The sequence below is a fragment of the Gorilla gorilla genome, chromosome 12, assembly GCF_029281585.2.
Source record: "Gorilla gorilla gorilla isolate KB3781 chromosome 12, NHGRI_mGorGor1-v2.1_pri, whole genome shotgun sequence".
Lineage (NCBI taxonomy): Eukaryota > Metazoa > Chordata > Mammalia > Primates > Hominidae > Gorilla > Gorilla gorilla.
This window is the reverse complement of record NC_073236.2, coordinates 102,233,912-102,259,284: the sequence shown is the minus strand read 5'-3', so window position 1 is coordinate 102,259,284 and position 25,373 is coordinate 102,233,912. Positions and strand designations below refer to the sequence as shown.

General features: G+C 41.1%; 1 long non-coding RNA gene across 1 annotated transcript in view; it reads left to right on the top strand.

Annotated features, from left to right (window-relative positions):
* Positions 1-1,477: 1,477 nt before the first annotated feature.
* Positions 1,478-25,373, top strand: part of LOC134756805 (uncharacterized) — a 50,483-nt gene continuing 26,587 nt past the window's right edge. The window contains exons 1-2 of the long non-coding RNA XR_010130008.1: positions 1,478-1,611; positions 9,998-10,188. This is a non-coding gene — a long non-coding RNA (uncharacterized lncRNA). The remainder of the gene's footprint in view (positions 1,612-9,997; positions 10,189-25,373) is intronic.

Below are 25,373 nucleotides of genomic sequence, written 5' to 3'. Positions count from 1 at the left end.
GTTGAGCTGACACTTGCTGTACACATTCCACAAAGGCCTTGAACCTGGCCTCTGACCTCCTGAGATCCTTGGCAGTGGCTACTTTTGTTCCACATGCACCTAACCATGCCATGTCGGGGGGATTTTATGCTTTGAAGTCTGAATTCAGCAACTCTAAGCTGGCTGTAGGAAATTAATTATATGGAAATAAAGTTGAAACCACAAAATCACCTGCTAACCAAAATTTGCTAAAATGAAATTTCCTTAAAACACCGGTGTTAATTCATTCTGCAGATGAATGCCAGGTGTAACAAATGAATCCTCTATGTTGTGGAGGTTGACAGATTCAGACTTTATGGAAAGAGGAACTATAGCCAATCCCAAATCTGGGTCCTTTCCAGAAAAGAAAGCTGTGCCTTCTGGCACAAGACCAAATTACCCAACCTGGGATCTGTTTGTAGGATTTTGTCTTATTAATTTTTATGGCATTTTGCCTAAAACGAAGGGCACACACAAAAAATCTGTATTTGGTTGATGTTTCAGATGAATGGAAGTTTAAATTAATAGATTAAAATCCATCCTTAGAATTCTAACACCGTAAAGATTTGGCTGGTTAATAGCTAATTTAATGTAGCTAAAAGAATAAAACTTGTTTAAAAACAGGAGGCTCTACTTTCCAAAACAAATTTTGGTGGTCACTAGTGTTTGTTACGAATTTTATCTCTCTTCTTCAGGATTGCACTTCCTGCCTCTTTGAGATTAGGCATGGCCACATGGCTTGCTTTGGCCAATGAAATGTGAGAGAAAGTGTCAGGTGTCAGTCCTGGGTGAAAACTTTATGCATGAGTGTGCTATGAGTCACACTTTCTTTCTTTCTTTCTGCTGTTATATCCAGAAATGCTTGTGATAGTGGCTACTGCATTGGCCTGAATCCCTGAGTAAGGGCCAGGGAAGTAGAGTCCCTATCAACCCAAGGTGATCATACAGCATGAATGAGCAATATAGCTTTGTTGTTTGAGGCCAGTGAAATTCTGGGATTATTTTTCCCCCATGTAACTGAGCCCATGCAGGAGTGACAAGTTCCTGATAACCTCATGCTAAAACACAAAAAGAATAGTCTCACAAAAATACTACATGAGGAATACAGTAGTCCCCCTCATCTCTGGGGGATACATTCCAAGACCCCCTGTGAATGCTTGAAACATGGATAGTACCCAACCCTGTATATGCTATGTTTTTTTCCTATACATACCTACCTATGATAAAGTTTAATTTATAAATTAGGCACAGAGATGAAAAACTAATAAAATAGAACAATTATAACAATATGCTACCATAATCACTCTTGTGCTTTGGGGCCATTATTGAGTAAAATAAGGGTTTCTCAAAGACAAGCACTGCAATACAGTGACAGTTGATCTGATAATCTAGATGGCTACAAAGTGACTAATGGGTGGGGAGGCAGACAGCACGGATCCCCTGAACAAAGGGATGATTCACATCCTTGGTGGGACGGAGCAGGAAGGCTGGAGATTTCATCAAGCTACTCACAGCAGCATGCCATTTAAAATTCATGAATTATTTATTTCTGGAACTTTCTGTTTAATATTTTTGGACCACAATTGACCTCAGGTAACTGAAACTATGGGTAAGGGGGCCTACTATATTATATTTGGGAGTTGCATTTCTGATCAAGGACTAAGCAGCAAATAAACCTAACAATCATACAGATGACGTGTAGGTGTTATAGAGAAACAATTTTACTTTAGAAAAGATATATTTATAAAATAGAAATTCAACAGCTATAAAATTTCATTATAATTTAAAAGTCTTTTTTATTTTTTTGAGACAGAGTGTCACTTTGTAACCCAGGCTGGAGTGCAGTGGTACGATCGCAGATCACTGCAACCTCCACCTCCCGGGTTCAAGTGATTCTCCTGCCTCAGCCTCCTGAGTACCTGGGATTACAGGCATGCGCCATCACAACCAGCTAACTTTTGTATTTTTAGTAGAGATGGGGTTTCACTATGTTGGCCAGGCTGTTCTCGAACTCCTGACCTCAAGTGATCCAGCCGCCTTGGCCTCCCAAAGTGCTGGGATTACAGGTATGAGCCACCATGTCAGGACATAATTTAAAATAGTCTTATGTAATGCACACTGATTCTGTAAGAAACCCCAACTATGCTGTGTCATTAGTTTTACCTACCATAAATAATAGAATTTTAGAAACTTGATTTTGTTGTTGTTGTTTCTTTTTGTTGTTTGCCTTGCTTTCCTGAGCTTTGAGGAGCTCTGGTGGAGAGCAGGGAATGGAGGTGGCAGGAGGGGAAATGAGTTGATGCCTTTTTTATCTTATGACGAATATTCCTGCTAGGTTCTAAAATCATTCAAACTACTCTCAAAATTGCATTTGTCTGTTTCAAGAAGTCATGGCATCCAAATAGTTGAAGACCTCTTTGAGTATTTTCATTCTGCACACTTTTAGGGCGGGGATTCTTGAGTTGGATTTGTCTGGTCCACTTTCTTAGCAGGTTTATTTTCCTCTTTCTTCTTCCCATTAAACAACAGTGGGTTACATTTAAGGTAAAGAAATTGGATCACAGAGTGTCCGAGGGCTGTGGGAAGGAGGGAGATAGTGGCCTTTGCACCTCTGCTTTGAGGATAATTTTGTGTATTTTTCGAAAAACCGTTCCATTTATTTTTTAGCACTAGGTGGTAAAGACTTAGCTCCCACAAGCCTCCCTGAGTTGGTTCCTAGTTCTGGCAGCAGTGGCCTCTCAGGAAGTTACTAGAAACTTCAAAACAGCCAAAAGAGAGTCCTGAGTGTTCTTCAGTGAAGTACTAGGTTTAATTTTCCATGGGTTGCCTATTTTAAAACTATGCAGACAAGATTAACTTGTGGATTTTTTCCAAAAGAAGATGCAAAAAATTTGTGTCTCATGGAAGAATCATCCCTGAAAAGTTTCTTGCCTGGTAAGACATGGACCAGTTATTTTTTTTAAATAGATACCCAGATTCTCAAAATGTTTTAAAAAATGAGTCCTAACATCTTACTGTTTACCTTATTAATTAGTAAGTTAAATAAAATATATGAGTATTCTTTTTATATTTATCTGAGAGTCATGATTGCAGCAAAGGCAGGCAGGGAAACTGCATTGTCCATCTTCATGCTGGACCATGGCAGAAATTTAAAGCCAACAAAGCCAAATTAAAAGCTGAATTTAAAGCCAACATCGATATATAATTCACATACCATAAACTTTACCTGTCTTCAGTCTTTTAGGACTGGAAGTAGTTTTCAAATGATCGAAAAACATTCTAGGAAGAGAAAAACTAAGCTATTCGAGGGCAGTTTTGCTCAGTGTCTCAGGACGGTAACACCACTCCTAGGTTTCTGATGGTCGTTGGATTAAGGAAGGTGTTTGTGACTCTTTGTTTCCCATAAATGTCATCAGGACTCTGCTTCACACAGGGGTTGTATCCAACCAGAGCGTTCTGTTTTATTTGGTCTGAGTTTGCTCATGTTCTGTGACAACCAGCTCCGGATGTTTTATAAACAATTAACCTGACAGTTTGATGGATGAGGGTAACATTTGGGTATCATCTGCACTACAATGAAAGACAGATGATTATTTTTGACAGAAACGATCACCACTCACAATGTGGAAATGGTGAAGCCAGATCCCCGAGGCTCACACTGTCTATAGAATTAGGGCCAGATCAAAACCCACTTGAGAGTAGGCCCAATAGCCTGGGTGACGGACCCGATTTGGGCATTGGATGTGAGCTGCAAAGGCACACAATGTATTTTAGAAAAGCCTATGTTTGCAGTTCCAAATGTGAGTGAAACAAAGAGAAAGAAAGGCAAGTCCAGCTCTGGCAACACTAAAATCAACAGGCCAGCATTGGCCCTGGGATTCATTTTAATTCACAACGTAGTTTTTAATGTTCTTTAAGTTTTGTGTCCTATTTTATTCCTTAATCAATTTTTAAAAATTGGCATATAATTCACATACCGTAAACTTCATCTGTTAAAATGTACAATTCAGTGGTTTTTAGTATTTTCGTAGATATGTGCAACCATCACTCTCTTTCCAGAATATCCTTTCCATCACCCCAAAAGGAAAGCCTGTACTCCTTAACAGTCATTTTCCCCCAAACCCTGGCAACGTGAATCTACTTTCTATCTCTATGGATTTGCCTATTCTGGAGTTTCATGTAAATGGAATTATCTAATATTGGTATTTTGTGTTTGGCTTAATTGACATAGAATAATGTTTTTGAGGTTCATCCAGTTGTCACGTGTATCAATATTTTATTCCTTTTTATGGCCAAATAATATTCCATCATATGGATAGACCCTATTTTGTTTATCCGTTCATCAGCTGATGGACATTGGGCTTGTTTCTAGTTTTTGGCTCTTATGAGTAATGCTGCTACAATTATTCATGCACAAGTTTTTGTGTGAGCATATGTTTTTCCGTTCTCCTGGGTATATGCCTGGAAGAGAAATTGCAGTATAAATGGTAACTCTATGTTTAACTTTTGAAGGAACTATCCATTAGATTTTTAAATAAATCAGGTGAGTGAGTATCAGTGTGTCTTCTCATCTCTGTAAAAAATCTGAATTCTTTGGGAAGAAGATGGTGATAGTAGAAAAATGTATAGACCAAGTGGTTTGTGGAATTCAGTGAGTGGGAACTGTCCCTGCAGGTGTCTGAGTCTATGACAGCAGCAGAGATACTGGTTTCTTTTTGGGAGGGAAGCATATCCATGTTGCAGCCAAGGAGCAGGCACATCTGCCACTAGCCAGTGGGGATGGGTGGGATGACTGATTTTTTCCTTTTTTTTTTTTTTTTTTTTTTGACGGAGTCTTGCTCTTTCAAACAGGCTAGGGTACAGTGGCACAATCTTGGCTCACTGCAACTTCCACCTCCCAGGTTCAAGCAATTCTCCTGCCTCAGCCTCCCAAGTAGCTGGGATTACAGGCGTGAGCCACCATGCCCGGTTAATTTTTACATTTTTAGTAGAGATGGGTTTTACCATGTTGGCCAGGCTGGTCTCAAACCCTTGACCTCAGGTGATCTGCCCGCCTTGGCCTCCCAAACTGCTGGGATTACAGGTGTGAGCCACTATGCCCAGCCAATATTCCCATTTTTTTTAAAATAAAACATCAGCCAATCCAGAGAAATACATTTTGTACCTACTATGTATGCTGCACACCGTGCGATTGCTCTGAAGGGTACTAAGAAGTATAACACAATGACCTTGGCTCTCTAGGACTGGATGGCTTAGCCCTGGGAACCAGATACACATGTCCTGCAAAAATGTCTTAACCAAATATCAAGTCGTATAGTATAGATTATAGGTTTTCTAGGGAACAGAGCATTCAGTGTGGGCTGTGAATATATGTGGGGGTCCCATATTCATAGTTTCCTCCAGGAAAGGGTAATGTGAAACTATACTGGGTCTAATTGTACATATGTGATTCATCTTGGAATGGAAGAAGCATCTACTTTGCTTCCTTTTCCTCCCCCAGGCCCTGTCTGTCCCCAAATTCATAAGACCAATGAACCCTGCTGGGACAACGATAGGATTTGTTTTGATCACATGGTAATTTTGAGCAAGAGGGCCTGGAAGACATATGGGCCTTGTTCCAATGTTCTATGAAGAGCAATGTGTCCCCTGGGCGAGTCACCCGACCTTCTAGACTCTGGCCATAGAAAAAAGTGGGCTTTTCTGGACACCAGATGCCTCCATGATTTGATTTCTTTTTGGTATATGACTCACATGGAATGATTTTAAAAATTGCTGTGGACCAAGTAGTGTTTCTGTCCTTTTCTACAGCTGAATCTGGGCACATGAAGATGAAGCTGAATCAGTATTTTTTCTACACTTAATTCAATTCAGCACAGCAGGATCTGGATGAGGCAGGAAATGAGGAAGCAGAGGAACCCAGGGTGAATGTGAGAGACGAAAGTTCTGGTTCAGCTTAAAGTTAAACCAACACAAGGGTTAGATGGGGCATTGTGTAAATCAGCATTTTGTTTCCGTATCAGAGACAGAGACATTTTGGGTAACAGAGATAGGAGACATTTGAGCTGCTTAGGGGAGTTTTGTTCTAAGGTCATACTTGAATTTCTTAGAAATCAGAGTTCCTATCATCTTCCCAAAGAACACAGTGAGGATTTGGCCTCCTAGTCATTACTGATCAATTTAATACCATGTTAACAGTAGTACAGCACTTTTGCAAAAAAAGGAAGAAAAATCCCAGAGTTCTTTGGATTTAATAACATATAGTAATTTAGAGCAGATACATTTAATACCAGTGTTCAAGGCTAGCTACATATGGCATGGAAAATATGTTTTAAGTTGGTCAAATCCAACACATTGGAAAATAAGTGAATCAGCTATAAATCTCTGAGAAAAGCAAAGCCATAGGGGTGGACCTCCAGTTTGCTGGAGGTTTCACATGGAGTGGCCCCCAAGTCACTAGAGTTTGAGGTTCCTTTTGCATGTCTGGAAAGGCCTTTGAAAATCAAGCATGAGAACTATTTTATGAGAGCTTACTATGTGAGCCAGGCACCATTTTGAGTATTTTCCATGTATTAATTCCTTTAATCCTCAAAACAATTCTATAAGCATGGTGGATGCAAGTTACTCTCAAATCATTCAGAAAAAAAATTTAAAAAACAGAGAGAGCGAAAGACAGAGAAGGATAAAGCAAGTGGGGAAAATGCTACACAGGAGGAATGTGAATAAAGAATAAACAGGGCTGGACGCATTGGCTCACACCTGCAATCCCAACACTTTGGGAAGGTGATGCGCAGGTGGGTCACTTGAGCTTGGAAGTTTGAGACTAGTCTGGACAAATGGTGAAAGCCCAACTCTACAAAAAGTAGAAAAATTAGCTGGATGTGGTGGCATGTGCCTGTGGCCCCAGCTACTCTGGATGCTGAGGTGGGAGGATTGCTTGAGCCCCAAATGTCGAGGCTTCAGTGAGCCAAGATCGTACCACTACTCTCCAACCTGGGCAACAGAGTGAGACCCTGTCTCCAAAAAAAAAATTAAAGAGTAAAAATGAGGAAATAGGATTTCTTTGTACTAATCTAGCTCTAAGTTTGAAACTATATCAAACACTTAACAAAAGTACCCCTATGAAGAAGATGTTATTCTCATTTTAGAGATGAAAAAACTGAGGCACAGAGAAGTTAAGTAACTTGCTTTTGGCCCCCTGATACCAAGTGGTGGAGCTGGGATTCTAGATCATGGTTCAGGGAGGTTGACAGGGAAAGAAACACAGATATAGAAATACTATTAGTTGTTCAAGGGGTTATTTTGATCTTTGTTGACAACTTCATACTACAGACTGAATATTTGTGTCACCACCCCAACCCCAAATTTACAGATTAAAATTCTCACCCCCAATATGATGGTATTTGGAGCCCTTGGAGGTGATTAGGTCATGAAGGTGAAACCCTCTTGAATGGAATTAGAGACCCCTCACTTCTTCCACCGTGTGAGAACAAAGTGAGATGACGGCCATCTGTGAGCTAGGAAGAAGCCCCTCATCAGATGGCAAATCCTCTGGCATCCTGATCTTGGACTTCTCAGCCTCTAGAACTGTGAGAAATATATTTGTTGTTTATAGGTAACCCAGTTTACAGTATGTTGTAAAAGAAGCTCTAACAGACTAAGTCACCCTGGAAGCATAATTTTGGTCTTATCACCAAGCTTAGCATTTGGGTGCTTGGGCAAATCTAGTGGAGAGGCAGGCAGGCTATGGGAAGTGGAAACTATGAGAGCCAGGAGGTGCCTAAGATATCATCTCATTGATTGCTCTGTGAAGTGTGGTCCTTGCACTGCTGCTGGCCCAGACACTGTTACCTTTTTATGGCCAGATAAGTACAGAAAGTATGGGTAAGCATTTAGAATTCTTATAGAAATTTGACATTGCTGCACCTTCCAAACATCATTCTTCTGGTAATTCATTTTTTTATTGTATTTCAAAAAACACAGTCTACAATAGACTGGGGTGGGGGGAAGAAAGGAAAAATGTGTTCCTTCATCACACATTTAGTTTAAGAAGCAGTGGTCTAGTCATATTCTATTTACAGGTGAGACAATCAAGGCTTGGAGAAGTATTCTGAGAGCTGTTTCAAGGTCTTATAATTATACAGTGGGAGAAGAGGATCCAGAACTGGGTCTTCTGCTTCTAGCTCTGGTGCCTAGCAATCTTTAAGGGATGCCATTCCTACTGAGCCATCACACATCCTAGGCAGCCATAAGGGCAGCCTAGGATCCATCTCTCCTTTATCTGCAAGTTGCCCCTGGGTACCAAAATAGGAGCCAGAGCTCTGGCTAAAGACTGCCCATATCAGTCTTTGTTGGATTCAAGCTCTGGAGTTAGGGAGAGAGGACACCTCTCTGGGAACATTGCTGCTGACATCTCGTTGTTCCCTGCCTTTACTGCTCACTTGCTAGTTATTACTTGGAAAAGATTGATCACTGGTGAGAAGAAATAGGAATTCAGGTTATTAGGAACATTTCCCAAGGATATAGCACCTTTTTAATCCCACAAAAGTTCATACATTATCCAGCTGTGCCAGAGGCACATGGTTGCAGAGCGTGAAAGCCAACTGGCACTCTAAATGGAACAAGTGGAAAATTCTAGCTGTGAAAGCCAAAAGGAATTCTTCACCTTAATTAAGAAAAAGCTCTGCAATATTGAAAGTCTAGGTACAGAAGACAAGACTTGGCGTCTGACTTCTTTAAAATGAACTCTGCTTAATTAGGACTTAGTTAACATAAATTGGAAAAGATCAAGACCAAAGCCCATTGAATTGGGTCCAGTTTAGGAATTAAAACTGTACAGTTCAACTCCTGCCGTTGACAGCAGTTCTGCCTTCTTAGTTTTATAGGTAACAAACTTGATCCCCTTCCTAAGGGAATGTGCATAAGCTATCTGCTTCTCTAAGGGAAATGAACTCTAGTGATTTTGAGAGATTACATTTAAAGGGCAATTTTCATTTACAGTTATCTGATTCAATAAGTGTGGAGCTTTGCATCAACCAAGAACTTGTTTAGGACCACTCTTGGTGTCCGGCTGCTTGCAAAAGTCAAATCGGTAAGCTATGTAGGACAAAATGTTACTCAGGTTGAATCACTTCATATTAATGAAATGTAAATAAAGCCAGAGAAAGGGAAATTTTAGAAATCCAAATAAACACCCTTAATGTGATTTGTCTTCCCAAACAGTTCCTTGGATTCTCTTTTCTGTGTGGTCATGTCTCAAATGCCTTTTAGTGATAACCCTGAATACTCCACATTTCAACAAGATACAAACGTTTCTCTCTTGTGTTCTTATTTGCTGTTTCTGTTAGAAACATGAAAACCACATCAACTAGATGGAAATCCTAGAGGAATTTAAGAAGAAAAGATCAATTGTTTGACAATAAACGTGGTAAATCCCATGTGACCAAATAAATGCTTATACATGAAAGCAAGAATATTGTGCTTTGAACTCTTAACTATAAAGTTGGGCTAAAAATGATGGGGCAGACCTGTTGGTAGGGGAAGCTGTATTTCAACACAAAATCTAAAAAGTCTTAGATGATGAGGCAAAGATCAGTGGACATGTGAGAGCTGACATTTTCTACTACTGAGGTTGTTTTGTTCTTGGTTTAAGAAAATGGATCTGGGATAATCTAGTTTTTATGAACTCCTGCAAATGAAGCGGCTTTAGTTACGTTGCAGTTGTTGAAAAGGACTGACCCTTCCCCGTAGCTTTGCTGTGCAGTGTGAATTTGGCAAAGGGAACTTAAGTTTGCCTTTCAGTGCTGAATGGCACCATTACCCAGGCTCATGTATCTGTCAGAAAAATCAGTTCTCTCCTGGTAAAGCCCCTTCTGTCTCAGGATCATGTGAGATTCACCACACAACACTCACTAAACATGGTATCATTTTTACGTAATGAGGGAGTGAGAACTGGAACCTGATTTCATATTTTTTCCCACAGATTTTGCTTTCTACTCTTGTCAGTCATATCTGCAAGGCTGACAGTTACCAGGGGCTGTGGCCAGGCATGAGGGAGAATGTGTCATTGCTGGCTGCGTTGGTCATAGCAACGTGTCTGCCTCAGAACAGATCCAGCATGGATGAGCAAACAGAAAAATGAGTAAGAAGGCTTGTGACTGAAACAGACCAAGGGTGAGTGCCGGGACTGTCCATCAGAAACTTTCAATGATCAATAACAGGATATTCACACAGTCATTTTACTTTTCAATAACTTATCAAGTTGCCAAGCAAATAATTAATAATGGTTTGTCACTGGTTGGCAACTTCTAAAAAAGTCTATGGCTGAGAAGGACCCTCATTTCTCATAACCTCAGCCAGTACTGAATTACAATGTCAATCAGCAAATGTATCAAACGCCAGAACATTGTGTTAGCAGCAGCTGAGGCATCAATATGAGTGAGACATATTTCTTACAACAGAAGCTCAGAGTCAGTGGAAGAAAAATATGTAAACACATTTTTCTAATGCAATAAGATGAGGGCTATAATAAATGTATGAAAAAAAAGTGCTACAGGAACACAGATGGAGGGTTGATTGATTCTGCTTGGGAAAGTCTGAGAACGCATCACAGGGAAAGAGAATTTAGCTTCCTGGAAAGATGAGTAGAATTTATTAAAAAGGAGGTTATTTTAAGCAAAGAAGTGCATCATATGCGAAGGATGATGTCAAGGATGTGCTTGTCATTTTCAGGGTGTAAGCGTAGAGCAGTTTCATTGTCATTATCTCTGTGTGTTCAAGAGGTATATTCTCCCAATAAATCTAATTTTCAGGACTATTGTCTTACTTTGGACTCAAAATCTAATTTGCAATGCAAATCTGAGCAATGACTTCTTTGTTTCAACGGTCTCAGACTGCCCCTAGAAATGATGAATGCATGGGTCCCATAGGTGAATGCATTGGTCCACAGGCAGAGAGAATGGAGTTCCAAGTCAGTCAGGCCAAGGTTCAACACAAGGAGGTGGGAACTTCAGACTGGAAGCTGAAGCAGGCTCTATGGTCATTAGTGGCAGAGGCCAGCCCAGAAGACCAGGGAGACTTCACTCCAGTAGAGGCCAGAAGAAGATTCCCACTATCGGCTTCAGATTCCTCTTTTGTAAAATGAGCTAGTTTGACTAGATCTGTTACTGGCAAACTTTGTTTCCTAGGCCCCAGGGTTCCATGAAGGTTCTTCTGTGGCTAGTGATGAGAAAGAGTAAGGCCAAGTTGGGAAGGCTAAACCTCCTCCACCACTTCGCTTCACTAGAGTATTCTGATTTCATTTGTTTTCATATTGGCAATCCACATAAGTTTGAAAATGGTATATTTTACAGTTCAGACAAAAAGGAAAACCTTGGAATAGAGAATTAAGTGCTGGTTCTCTATGATTCCAAGCCTCCTTTACTTCCTCTGAAATCCCATAGTACTTGATTTATGCCTCTTTATAACACTCAATTTTACCCTGTGTTATTTTTTATGTTTCAAAGACGTGCGCTTGTTTTTTCTCTTATGGATGTTTTTGCTCTATGAAGGCAAGTACATGGTGGCTAAACCTTCGCAGACACACTGGCCTTCTTCCTGTTCCTCAGATTCACTAAACTCATACTCTAGTGTCTTTGCATTTGTGATTTTTCTCTATCCAGAATATGTTTTCCCAGATCTCCATGAAATTTTCTCCTTCACTTATTTTAGGGACCTTCTCAAATGTGACCTTATCTTATGAAATTTCCTAAACACCTTATATATATATAAAATGTAATTCCTATTCTCCTTACACACTCTGTCACACACACACACACACACACACACACGTCTCTTTATTCTGTTTTAGTTTTTCCATAGCACTTAACATCACTTGACATATTTTATATTTCATTATTTGTTTCACGTCCGTCTCATCCACTAGAATGTAAATTCCAGGGGCCAGAGACCTTTCTGTGTTGGTCACTGATCTATCCTGGACACCTGGAACAGAGTCTGACATGGAGTTACCACCCAGTCACTGGAAGTATTTAAGACTCGGTTCCTGTCCAGCCAAGACCTCCTATTAGATAAAAATAAGATCCCTCTTGCAGTGACTGACAGTTCAGCCATGTTTTCTCATTGTCTATAACATCCAAACCAGTGTGCCAACACAAACCACCTCCTCTAGTACTCACAGTCTGAATAGAATTATAAAGAAAGAGCATGGGATTTGGAGATGGAAGATTTGGATTTCAGTCTTAACCGTCACATACTAATGGGGTGCTTTTAGGCAAGTGACTTAATCTCTCCAAGCTTTAATTTCCCCACCTGTAAAAATGAGGTAATAATTGACCTGTCATATAAGGTTGCTATGAGGATTATCACAAGTAAAATGTGTGAAAAGCGGTTTGCAATTTGCAAAAGACCACGTTAGATGTGGCTTCTGGAAAATGAAGCAGTAGAGAAACAGGACTCTAAGTTGCCCTTAAGCCAATACTAGTACTTCTGGCAACTACCTAATTCCTCTGGAAATGGAGATAAGGATACCCCTTTCTGTTTGAAGGTGGAGAAGTGAATCAGATGATCTAACTGAAATACCTTCCAGCTTTATGATTCATGATTTTATGTTTGTGATGAAATCAGTAAGAAAATATTGAGCACAGAAAGTATTTTTACTGATACTACAAAGTTTTCAAATGAGTAGTCCCCCTAAACAGTCTCTTTTAGCCCTGTAGAATCATCTGTTACCATATGTAATGGAAAGGCAACTTTATTTCAAGATTTATGCTAATTTCTGTTTCCTCATATTTATACTATGTGCCTTAGCCCCATAGATTCAGAAAATAAATTATATATCTATGGAATGCATTTGGCACTTAGCTTAAATTGCCTTTCCCAATAAACTATTTTTTGTTTATTACCATTGATATAAAATGCTTGAATGCTCAGAAGGCAGTGTGTTCAGAGGCAATGAACACTTAAAAAGGAGTTAAGAATTTAAGTTCTTGTCATGGTTCTGTCACTAGCCAGTTAAGCAGCCTCAGGCAAGTTGCCATCTCTCTGGGCCTCAGTTTCCATATGCATGAGTATGTGTGTGTACATATTACATATATATTTATATGTACTGTATGTAATGGGGAGGGGAGAAGTCACATGAAGTACCAACTGCAGACTCAGGAAGATAACTGCCTTTGCTTCAGAACACACCTTATATGGGCATGTTTGGTTATGAAAATGAGACCTACTGACCATAGCTTGACTGGGCTAGGACTGAAACAAAAAGGAATATGTTTCTCTACGTTATAGAAGAAAAAGATACTGATGAGGTGACCCGGGAAGAGAGAGATGCTGGAGAAGGGGCTATGAGCAGGAGGAGACAGGGGAGGCAAGGCCTAGTAAAAAATAACCAGAGGCTGGGACTCGAATGAAGAAATAAATAGACACCGAGAAGCTCTGAGTGATGGGAAAGCTCTGAGTGAGGGGATAAAGCAAGTGGGGAAAATGCTACACAGGAGGAATGTGAATAAAGAATAAACAGGGCTGGGTGCATTGGCTCGCACCTGCAATCCCAACACTTTGGGAAGGTGACGTGCAAGTGGGTCATTTGAGCCTGGGAGTTTGAGACTAGTCTGGACAAATGGTGAAACACCGACTCTACAAAAAGTACAAAAATTAGCTGGATGTGGTGGCAAGTGCCTGTGGACCCAGCTACTCTGGATGCTGAGGCAGGGGAATTGCTTGAACCCGGGAGACAGAGGTTGCAGTGAGCCGAGATCACGCCATTGCACTCCAGCCTAGTGACAGAGCAAAACTCCGTCCCAAAACAGGGACAACTGATGTCTGTTGAGGAGACATTTTCCTGATGGACTGGGAGCAGATCCACTGGACTAATAGATGTATTTGTGCTGGATTTGTGTTCTCTTCCTAACACACTTTGTCTCCCTCTTCTAGGCCCTGCTCTCCGCTAGATTTTCTCTTTCCTTAGTGTCCTCATGGCTATGCTTGGGGTGCCAAGTCCTTGGCTCTCCGGTTGCAATTGCAGTTGCATTTTTTTTTTTTTTTTTTTTTGAGACGGAGTCTCACTCTGTTACTAGGCTGGAGTGCAGTGGCGCAATCTCGGCTCACTGCAACCTCCGCCTCCCGGGTTCAAGCGATTCTCCTGCCTCAGCCTCCCAAGTAGCTGGGATTACAGGCATGTGCCACCACGCCCAGCTAATTTTTGTATTTTTAGTAGAGACAGGGTTTCACCATGTTGGCCAGGATGGTCTTGATCGCCTGACCTCATGATCTACCCGCCTCGGCCTCCCAGTGGAAATTGCGTTTTTAAGAACAACTCTTTTCAGAGGAGCAGTGGATGACGTTGGTGCTCCCAATCAGACCTCCCAGGATCTTTTTTCTTTTTGAGGTGCAGTCTCCCTCTGTCACCTAGGCTGGTCTGCAGTGGCGCTATCTCAGCTCACTGCAACCTCTGCCTCCTGGGTTCGAGTGATTCTCCTGCCCCAGCCTCCTGAGTAGCTGGGATTACAGACACACACAACCACTCCTGGATGAGTTTTGTATTTTTAGTAGAGATGGAGTTTCACCATGTTGGTCAGGCCGGTCTCGAACTCCTGACCTCGTGATCCACCTGTCTCGGCCTCCCAAAGTGTTGGGATTACAGGCATAAGCCACTGTGCCCGGGTGATCTTTTTTCTTTACCATTTTCGTGTACACTCATATACCCCTTTGCTGTGCATTTGCTTCTAACTCACGGCTTCTGAAGCTCTTTCGAGAACTGCTTTCAGGTTGCCAGGGCCTGTGCAGAGAGCCCCTCCAGCCAAAGCACCTGGGCATTTATTCTCTCCATCCCGCTTGTGGCCTTGATGAATGGCCTACAAGTGAGGTAGGTATGAAAGCCAAGTGCTCTTGCTTTTCTTGCCTCTGGTACAAATTGGAGGCTAACTTACTCTCCAGAGGTCCCCTGCTGGATCAGGCCAAGGCTACCCTCTGTAGGACTTGCCTGCAACGACACCCTTGTTTGGCTTCCTTCCCTTCCTGCTGTCCTCCCTGACTTAAACTTTTATTTTAGGTTTGGGGGTACATGTGAAAGTTTGTTACATAGATAAATGGGTGTCACAGGGGTTTGTTGTACATACTATTTCATCACTCAGATATTAAGCTCAGTACCCAATAGTTATCTTTTCTGCTCCTCTCCCTCCTCCCACCCTCCCCTCTCAGGTAGACTCCAGTTTCTGTTGTTTCCTTCTTTGTGTTCATAAGTTCTTATCATTTAGCTCCTGCTTGTAAGTGAGAACATGCAGTATTTGGTTTTCTGTTCCTGTGTTAGTTTGCTAAGGATGACAGGCTCCAGCTCCATCCATATTCCCACAGAAGACATGATCTTGTTCTTTTTTATGGCTGCATAATATTCCATGGTGTATATGTGCCACATTTTCTTTATCCAGTGTGTCATTGATTGGCATTTAGGTTGCTTCCATGTCTTTGCTAGTGTGAAGAGTACTGCAATGAACATTTGCGTGCATGTGTCTTTATGGTGGAATGCGTTATATTCTTCTGTGTATATACTCAGTAATGAGATTGCTGGGTCGAATGGTAGTCCTGAGAAGCAGTCTTAATAAATCACTCGCTCACAAACCCCGAATCCACATCTCAGGTAGCCCAACCTAAAATCACCCTCTATCTCCTGAAGTGGAGGCTTTTAACCCTTTTTAGGTCATAGATACCTTTAAGTATCTGATAAAAGGTCTGAGCAGTTTTCCTCTTTTTTAAAAATAAGTACTGCTAGTCACAGTGGCTCATGCCTGTAATTCCAGCACTTTGGGAGGCTGAGGCAGGAGGATCACTTGAGCCCAGGAGTTTAAGGCTGCAGTGAGCTATGATTGTGCCACTCCACTCCAGCCTGGGCAACACAGTGAGACCCTGTCTCAAAAAACAGCAACAAAAAAGTGCACATGCCTGTAATTGGTTTGCATGTGTTCTATAGTCTTGGAAATATAAGACAAGCCTCATCGTTGATTTTTGCCAGTCGTATCTGACTCAGCCTTCCACCCACCAGGTGGTTGAGAAATCCAAGGAGGGCCTTTCTTATTATTCCTCACTCTTCACTTGGGATCATACAGGAAACCTGGTCCAGAAATGCTGGGAAGGGCAGCAGGATTTCATTCCATGCTCTCGGGTTTTTGTTCTTCACTCAGGGGTACTTTTGATGATGTGTGGTTCTGCTCAGGGATCTGTGCTCAGGCCCTCAGACTGCAGCACTAGCATTCAGACTCTCCAGGTGCATAGCAGGAAGCACACACTCAACTTAGATGAGGACTTAATACCTCTGCTGTACTCTGTGTGAGCCCCACCAGCAGATCTTACATGGACAGCACCTCTCGCCTCAGTCTCTACCCCAGATCTGTTTTCAGGAACCACCCTGTAGTAGCTTCATGAAGCTACCTCACCCCTACAAACCAGCCATATTCCCTTTGTCTTCCCTCTTCTAGGGCAAATCCATGTCTGCCCTCTGCCTCCAGCAGAGAAATGGATAGAGGTAGTCTCCAGGGCAGACTGAGTCCAAGGAGCACTGAAGAGTGAAGAACGGCTATCTCTCTAGAAGGAGGAAGGGAAAAGTGCCCTTTTATTCCTCTACAGACAAAAACTAAATAAGGCGGACATTAATGACTCAATAAAATATTCCATCCCCATACAATATTGTATATGACCCTAGGAAGTTCAGTGTTCTCAGTACTCCAGGTTGTAAACACCTGACCTAAAGGAAAGGAAGTAAGAAAGAAAGCTGTCCCCTATCCTACTTGTACCAGCCAGTGACCAGGATGCTCGACTTTAGAATTAAAATGTCTCTCCTTGATCTAGAATCTCTCTATCTTATGTCCGTGGCTTCCCCCTCATCCAATACCAAAGCTGTTTTAGTTGAAAGAGAAAGTGAGGCAAGGCTAATAGAACCTTTGGTTTTACCAAAGTACCTAATTAACAAGCAAGGACGTGATGTTGGTACCATTTTTTACCATTGTTGGCATCATGTTGCAATTATGACAACACTTGTTGAATCTGTTAAAAACAATGCCATTCAGAGGCTTGTCTCATGAGTTGGTGACAGGCCTTGGGCAAAGTATTTTGGCCAGGTGATACCAGTGGTAAACATTCCCAATAGTCAGATGGTGGCCAGAGACCATCAGCTTCTCATGAATAGGAAACATGTATTATTCATCTTTATATACCTAGCAAATAGCGTAATACCTAATATTATTACTATTACGTAGTAATACTAACATTATTAATAAGTAAGTGTTAGGTGGACCTAATTCATCTTAAGTGAATTCTATTTGCTGGTTAGCATGAAGGATTACGTTAAAAATCTTTATAAATATCTCCTTTTGGAATAGGAAGATATCTTTATATTTGCACTTGCTGTGTACTTCACCATCTTGAAGATAATAAGGTCACATCTCTTTAAATATTTAAATTAAAAGGACCCTGAGTCCTATCCCACTATTGCACAAACATTGTTCATTACCAGAGTGTTTCCTCCTATAAAAGAACCCTAAACACTTAATCCAGCCACAAGGTGGTTGCTCCAATCTCATGCTTTTATTGGAGTGGGAACCCAGAAACTTCTCTTTGAGGCTAGAGGACTCAGTCTGGGGGACCACATATTTCAGAAGTATCCACCTTGTGACTGTTGCTGCCACCATGGCTGGAGGCCTGTTATTGCGGTAGAAACCAGGCAGCTGCTGCCACAGCACAGTGTTCCCACCCGAGTTACTCTTCTTGCTCCTAACTCCTTGCCAGGATAAGAACTTAGATGCACCCTTTTGGGCTGGAGGACCCCATAACCACCACTAGAAAATAGTTATCCCGTGACAAAATTGCCTCATGTGCTCACAGTGGTGTAGCTATTTAAATTCACCCACGTCTTAGTCTGTTTGGGCTGCTACAACAAAATACCACAGACTGGGTAATTTATAAACAACAGAAATTTATTTATCACATTTCTGGAGGCTGGGATGTCCAAGATTAAGGTGCTGGCAGGTTCAGTGTCTGGTGAGGGTCCATTCCTCATAGATGGAGTCGTCTTGCTGGGTCTTCACATGGCAAAAGGGGAAAAGCTTCCTCAGTCCTCTTTATAAGGGCACTAATCCCATTCATTAGGACTCCACCCTCATGACCTGGTCACCTCCCAAAGGCCTACCTTTTAATGCCAACACATTGGGAATTAGATTTCAACTCATGAATTTTAGAGGGACATAAACATTCAGCCCATGCAACCCATGTGCCCACTTCCCCACAGCTAAGCCCCTGTGCCAGGGAGCTGGGTCAGACATGATGCAGCATTGTGCCTGGACTTAGCTGGGCCTCTGCATTGCTCATCTCCATGGGGCCCCATGCAGACAGAACACATGCTGACTGACATCTCTCTGGAATTTCCTATGCCTGTCTTTACCTATCTAATTTTTTCATCTATTTCCAGTGCCAATGCCATACTCAAACTGCCAGTATTATACAATAAATAATGCTAAGATAGCACTTTGTTCTATGAAACTTTTATGTTTACATAGTGCTGACATATCTATCATCTTATTTGATCATCTCTTCCTCACACCAGCCTTCTGATGTATGGGGACCTGTGTTTATAGTCAACCCCATCTTATAAGGAGGAAAGTGAGAGTAGACCACGTTAACTAACTTGTCCAAGTCTTGTAAGTGGCAGGCCTGGATTTTGAACCTAAGTCTTTGTGACTGCTATATTCATTCAAGGAGTTTTAAAAGGTTTTGGTGTCAGAACCTTCCTTTAAGGTGAAATTGAAAGCATAATCCCATATATTGAACAGACAAATATGGAGCTGTTATCATTGGAGAAGTAGTATGGGATCCCTGTCCTCCCTAGCAACCCCATGTAATATGGTTTGGCTCTGTGTCCCCACCCAAATCTTATCTCGTAGCTCCCATAATTCCCACGTATTGTGGGAGGGACCCAGTGGGAGAGAACTGAATTATGGGCGCGGGTCTTTCCTGTGCTGTCCTCATGATAGTGAATAAGTTTCACAAGATCTGATGGTTTAAAAAAAATGGGAGTTTCCCTGCACAAGCTCTCTCTCTCTTTGTCTGCTGCCATCCACATAAGATGTGACTTGCTCCTCCTTGCCTTCCACCATGATTGTGAGGCCTCCCCAGCCATGTGGAACTGTAAGTCCAATAAACCTCTTTTTTGTGTGTGAATTTCCCAGTCTCCGGTAGGTCTTTATCAGCAGTGTGAAAATGGACTAGCCACATAGTTGCTAAAAGCCATTCCAAGTCCATCCAAAAGTCTATGATTCTTAACTAATTTCACGTGTGCAACTGATGTTGTATTTTATTACCTCAATTTTACAGAAAAGAAAACTGTGATTTGGAGGTGTTAAAATGCCTTTGTTTACTTTCCCTCTTCATCTGCCTGGTTGATATTTGAAAACAAAACTCAGCCTTGGCATGACAGGAGGGAGGAAGGGAATGTGTTCCCATTTGGTTTGTACATTTGTGACTGTTTTCATAATGTGAAGTTAGTTCACACTAGGCAGGTGAACCAAGTTTTCACACATTGTCCTTTGCCTTTCTTATGCCTGTGATGTTGAGGTTTTAGTGGAAGTCACTCTTCAGCAAGTGGAAGAAATGCTTGCTATAAAACAACTTTTATTCATTTGGTCACCAGAAGGGAAGAATACTTACAAATATTCCAGTGGAAACTTACAAAATATTAAATGATAACAGTGATGGCTGCAAAGAGAAATCTTGTTGGTCTCAGCATCACATTTATGATTATAGAGGATTCTTTAGGATTTTATAGAAAAAATATTTAAACTAAAGTCTATTTTTAAATATCTGATTCTAATTTTTATAAAATAGAAATTTGTTCATTGCTCATGCTCTTCAAACATTTGGACCATGTAAGAAAGTGGTTGTAATACTGGTCAAGTGTCCTGCCATCAGCTGAAGCACAATCAGAGATCAAGCTTGAATTCCTCCATGACCATGTCCATTTAATTGTGCTGTGACATCCACTTAAATAGTCACATCGATGGAAAACCTTTAACATCATGCAAGTGAAATGTTACTTTGAAGAAAATTCCTGACATTTGTTTCATTTGGTTTGCTAGTGTCATTTCTCTTGAAAGACTTACTCATTTACCCTACACCTTTTCAAAATGGATCCAGTGGTTCAGACAGTGAAAAACAAACTGTTAACAAAGACTGAAAAAATCAAACCCATGCAAATGAATCAGTAACACATATGTTAGCCAAGAGAGCAAAACCAATTATTGTAATTAAACATTTATTTTTGTCCCGGGATTTCTGGTATCCAGGGCAAAAATGGTGGCATAAGAGGTGACAAAATTCTTATCTACTTGTATAAAGCATGCCAGTTCTTCAGGAAGGACAGCCTTTTTTCTAGTAATAAATTTAAAAAGGAATCTATGGTATTGGTGTGACTCAGGCTGATACTGGTCCTCTAAACAAAATTTTAAAATCTTTAAATGAGATTAAATACATTTTAGAAGTTCATGTTTTCTGCGTTAATCAGAACAGACTGAGTCTTGCTGTGGTAACAGATCTTCAAATCTCAGTGGCTCAACCCAGGAAATTTTTATTTGTTGCTCACATCATAGCGTGATGCTGGTAACATGAATTTACCGGGTCACTCTCATTTAAATAGAAACTCGGGGATCTGTTCTCCTTCCACCTTGTAACTCTAATTCTGCCAACTGGTAATCCGTCTTTTCCAGCATACAGATAAGGGAGAGAGAGGATGAGGGGGTGGGGAGGATTGCACGAGACACTTTAGAGACCAGGCCTGGAAGACAGACATATTATTTCTACCCACATACCATTGGCCAGAATGCAATCGCATCCCTCTAATATTGTCCACAAGGGCAATGGGAATATATGGTATTCCTCTGTTCCTGGAAGGAAGAAAGGGGATGAATGGGCATCTGGGTAACTTCTGCCGTGTCTAGTATTCACCTTAGAGCTTTCCTTCCTCTCATCTTTAACTCTGTTTCAAAACACTTTGGTCCCTGAGGGTTCCCTGGGACAATGAATTATGTCCACCAATTATACAAATACAAAGTAAAATTATATTAGTATAATTTATAATAAAAAAATTTCTTTGTACCAGTCAACTGAATACTAAATATTGGGGCAATTTTTGAGCATGTTTCTATAAGTGATGAACCTTTATGAACTTAAAATGAGTCTCTCTCTCTCTATATATATATTCAATAAAATGAAATGACTGTTCTCTTCGTCCATCTGGAGCAGCTCTGATTTTAATTGATTCTATATTGGAGGGCCCAGGTAAGATTCTTTCATGTAAGAATTCCTCTTCTGAAAAAAAGGTTTGAGAAGCGTCGGATTCACATAGCATGCTCCCTTGGCTCAGGCGAAAGTACCCTCAAGGATCAGAACCATCTTCCACTAAAGCCGGGAGCTAGACAGGATATTTTCACAAAATCCAAAGAGAGAGCATCATGGACCTCAGGGAGGAGCAAACCTATTACAGAAAAGGGAGCGTTTTCATCACATCTGTATTATTCTTGGTTTGAGCCCTGAGTCAGCACCAACTGAAGCTTCAGTTGACCTGAAACACTGTGCTCGGCGGAGTTGTGGAAAATTAATCAGCTTACATTCAAGAACACTTACATCCCTACACGTTCATTTTATAACGTTTCACACCCATACATTTGGCTTTGAGGTCTGCTTCATTCAGATACATATTGAAAAGGCCTGAATTCCTATCACAGCGAGGATTTTCTTCAGCTCCAGGGATTTGTTTGGTTTTGTGCCATTTTATCCCGAGTTTTATTCCTTCCATCTGATTCAAATGTTTTATTACCCACTCATCGTTGTTCTTAACGGGGGAAAAAAGAGAAAAGAAAAGAAGCTGCAAAACTGCACCTCTCTTAAAACAGGAAAACGTTCTGGTTTGAATTTCCTGTCAGATTTTGGGCAGGTTAGTTGGCAACTGGTGATTTGGACACATTTCAGATTTCTGAGTACATTTCACAGAGAGCTTTATTGGCTCCCTCTGGACCCCCGTTAGAGAACAGCGAGATGCAGGGCTCAGCTTAATCACCATGCTTTCATTAGCCAGCTGCTCTGTGCACATCACCAAGTGCGTGATCTTCATCGTCACACGCTTTTTACTCTATCTGCGAGCTTGGAAAAGGGACTCATCACCGTCAGCATTTTACAGTTGCGGGGAAATGGAGCTTGTGAAGAAAGCCTGATTGTCAAATGTAGTCCCCGTGATGTCAGCTACTACCTTTCTGTTGTCCTAAGAAGCTTTTTAAAGAGAAGATTTTTAGATATACAAAAAGGTTACAAAGATAGTGGAGAGAGTTTCTATATACCCGACTCCCAGTTTACCCTATTGTTAACATCTTACATCACTACGGTCCATTTTTCACTTTAATGAACCCATATTGACACATTATGATTATCTAAAGTTCATACTTTGTCGGGAGTTCCTTAGTTGTAACTAATGTTCTTTTCTGTTCCAGGACATCTGATCCTGGGCCCCACATTACATTTAGTTCTGATATCTCCTTTCCTTAGTCTCTTCTGCCACTGTACTTTTGCTTTGGTGTGTGTGCATGCACGTGTGTGTGTGTTTGTACTAGCTTGTGATGTAATATGCAGGTCTTGGCCTGCCAAATGGAAAGCCAGTGGTATACAGCAAATTATAGTTAACCACTCATTAAGTTGGTAGCAATAATTGAAAAGAGAATATTAAGGAATATGCTAAATATTAGAAGTATTTTGGATGCTAGTTTGTTACAATTAAAAAATGGAGAGGAGACAATTATATTTACAGAAAACTAAACAGCAAATAGAAGATATCCTGGAGATGCAGAGAATTCAGGCCTAAATACCATTCAGATCTATAGAGACCTATAGGGTTCCCAAAGCAAGCACTAATGTGTTTCTTCTAGTGATTGTTCATTTCTTTCAGGAATGCTGTTTGTCTTTTGTGACTCATAGCTGCCACTTTTACTGATTTTTTTTTTTTTTTTTTTTGGAATGTCAGACGTGGTGAGCTGCCTGGGCTAAAAAGAGTTTGGTACGTAGATTTGGGCTTCATTGGCTGTTTCCCATGGGAAAGTTAGTTGATTAGATTAAAGATGAAAGACTGTCCCAGTCAGCTGTTTAGGCCATACACAGATGGAAGGAATGGGGGAAGGCAGGGTGTACACATTTGCCATGATACTCAGCACAGATAATTTAATATGAATTTCCCCCCTTTGTTGGTGAGGGGTTGGGAGTGATAAGGTCGAAGGTGTAAGAAATCTTAAAGTATTTGTTAGTGCCGATGGTGTAACCTCTAATTCAACAAAGTACTGCACATAGGGTGTCCTTGTAGGCTTTGGGAAAATTTTAGAAGAGAAGGAAAGAGAGAGAGAGAGAAGAAAGAAGCAAAAAGAGAAGAGAGAGTGAGGGGAGAGAGAGAGAGAGAGAGAGAAAGAGAAAGGATTAAATGTTTCTGGCATGCTGAGAATGAAATCCCTATGGGGTAGACAAAATTTGACTGAGATAACCCATCTTTTATGTTTAAGCGAAAGTGAACAGAGTCCATACACTTAGCAGGTGTCAGTAGACAGGAATTAGGTCTGTGTTTTAATTTTAAAAATTAATTTCCTCATCTTAGAATCCAATGATGGAAGGAATTTTCAAAAACTTTACATCTTTCTGCTTGCCTCCAAGCAGGCAATTCAGTCACACCCAGCTGTTCCTTTTTACTCACTGTCTTCTTGATTTCCTAGGTCTTTTTCATTTTTGCGATTAAAATGACACGCTCACTTGGATAGATTAGTTGAAAAAATTAAAACAGGACAATGGTCATTCTAAATTGTACAATTGCTTGATTAAACATTGATTGAATAGTTTGTGGCTTATTCAATTCATTCATATTTATTCTCCCTGACTTTCTTCCCTGCCAACTTTTGACTATCTTATTGATTTATGAAAGTAGAGAGGGAAAAAGAAGAAAACAGGTGAATTCATTCTACTATTTGCTAAGTGATCTGGTAACTTTGGGGTAGGCAATGGTATTGAAAAGGTAGAATGATACATTTGTATTCATTCTTTCTCAAAATCATGAGGAGAAGATTATTTCTAATTTGGGGATATCTGCCACCTCCTCCCCCAAGTGATAATAAACACACACACACACAAACACACACACACACACACACACACACTCCTCAAATCTTCAGGTGGAACAGACTTGGCCCTAGTATCTCAGCACCTCTTTGGCTTTTCATATTTACTTTCAGTTTATAAAGACACATGTGCTGTTTTCCAATCTGCTTAGGGTTGGTGTTTCTGTTGGGAAAGTAAATGGCAAAAGGACCACATGACTGCCAAGGGTAAACACTGCTGAAGACCACAGCTGCTGCTTAAGGGGGAAGGCGTGGGCTGGCTGGAAAGTTAAGGCAACATGAGGAGGAGAGGTTAGAGATGGGGTGAGAGAGGAAAGACCTGCCCCTTTCCACCTGCCTCTGCTCAGTTCCTTCAGGAAGCAGACACCAAGATGGAATTAGGAATGCAAAACGTTGACTAGGGGGTGATGCCTGTGAAGGATAAAGGGAGAGGGAGCAGGAACAGGTGGGACAAGTCTCAGACCATGATGCAAGTCTCACATCTGTAAAGGGAGAGCAGGAAGGAAGAAGAATCAGGCAGGTAGAGTTTCAGCCTGCAGGGCAGCTCTGAGAAAGTCTTGGCTAGGCTGATAGGGACATCCAAAGCAACAGTTTCCCAGTAGAGCAGGCATGCCCAGCCCTAGCAGACCCCTACCTCTGTCCCCTCTCCCCATGCTCAATCATTGGCTAGGAGCAGCTCTGGAGAAGCGTGGCCCTGGTATGGATGCTGTAATGGATCCCACAGCTGTGACAGCTGTAGGCTGGCAGATAGCTACACTTCTCACTAAATATTATCTTTTTGAAAGTTGTTTATAGTTTTAAATTTATTGTTTATGTTTAAGGTGTACAACATGATATTTTGATATGCATATACACACTGAAATGATCACTACAGTTGAGCAGATTCTCTCTTAAAGGGAGATCTGAGCAGCACCTCCTCATGGATGCCACACCCATGAGTCTTATTGTAATAGTAACGACACTTACAAAAGGCAACAGAGGGCAGCATGCCTGGTCACATTGCTACCATTTACCCTCACATCGTATTGATCACAAGAGCCACAAAACTGAGTTATAGTTTCCTTTTAGCCCTTAAAATCCTAAGGCACCTTGCAAAAGTTAGCCTGACCCAGTTTAGTTTCTTCTAGCTATCACATGTGGTCCAAAAACCATCTAGAACGATTTGCAGCATGCTGACTC